This window comes from Hippopotamus amphibius, chromosome X (assembly GCF_030028045.1).
Source record: "Hippopotamus amphibius kiboko isolate mHipAmp2 chromosome X, mHipAmp2.hap2, whole genome shotgun sequence".
NCBI classification, from domain to species: Eukaryota; Metazoa; Chordata; class Mammalia; order Artiodactyla; family Hippopotamidae; genus Hippopotamus; species Hippopotamus amphibius.
This window is the reverse complement of record NC_080203.1, coordinates 100,237,678-100,238,843: the sequence shown is the minus strand read 5'-3', so window position 1 is coordinate 100,238,843 and position 1,166 is coordinate 100,237,678. Positions and strand designations below refer to the sequence as shown.

The following is a 1,166-nucleotide window of genomic DNA, read 5'->3' as shown; positions in this document are numbered from 1 at the left end:
AATTAATTAATTATTTTTAAAAAGATGTAAAGGGTAAGCCTTACAACAACTAAGGAAATAATTCAAAATATATAGTGAAGCCCCTCCACCCCTCCCAATGGTGGCCCCCCATGCAGCTCCCCAGCCCCCTCCCCCTCGGATGTGGCTGGAGCTTGAGGCGCGCAGGGCCGGAGACGCAGCAGGGCCGGAGACACAGCAGACCCGGACCCAGAGCAGCTCGGAAGCGGTGAATAATAGCTCTTCAAGTCTGCAATAAAAAATGGCCTCCAATAAAACTGCATTGCAAAAAATGGGAAAGAAACAGAATGGGAAGAGTAAAAAAGTTGAAGAGGCAGAACCTGAAGAATTTGTAGTAGAAAAAGTACTGGACCGACCTGTAGTGAATGGGAAGGTGGAGTATTTCCTGAAGTGGAAGGGATTTACAGATGCAGACAATACTTGGGAACCTGAAGAAAATGTAGATTGTCCAGAGTTAATTGAAGCATTTCTTAATTCTCAAAAAGCTGGTAAAGAAAAAGATGGAACAAAAAGAAGATCTTTATCTGACAGTGAACCTGATGATAGCAAATCAAAGAAGAAAAAGATGCTGTTGATAAACCAAGAGGTTTTGCCAGAGGTCTTGATCCAGAACGAATAATTGGTGCCACAGACAGCAGTGGAGAATTGATGTTTCTCATGAAATGGAAGGATTCAGATGAGGCAGACTTGGTGCTGGCAAAGGAGGCAAATATGAAGTGTCCTCAAATTGTAATTGCCTTTTATGAAGAGAGACTAACTTGGCATTCTTGTCCAGAAGATGAAGCTCAATAATTGTTTGCATTGCTTTTTATATATATTTATATATATATATAAAATCTGTGTCTTGGTTTTTTGATTTATTAGTGTGAAGAAATAACTACATTCTAATGAAAATCAAGTTTGATATGTTCTTTTGAAGTAGTATTGGGGAAGTTGTTGGGTTTTTGTTTTGTTTTTTTGCATCTGTAGCACTGGTTACTTTGAACAAATAAAAGCTTTCTGTAGTTGCTTCCTTTAGCAGAAAAGAACATTTGATACCATGGTATGTTATTTCCTCTGCATTAGAGAACAGCTTTTCTAAATGTTGGGGGAAGTCTCCATAGTCATTACTCAATCAGAATTTAGAATTTGCATTTAACTCATATATG

The 1,166-nt window shown here is 38.6% G+C and overlaps 1 pseudogene; it reads left to right on the top strand.

The window, feature by feature from the left end:
* The first annotated feature begins 232 nt into the window (after positions 1–232).
* On the top strand, positions 233–1,166 carry LOC130842073 (chromobox protein homolog 3-like; annotated as a pseudogene).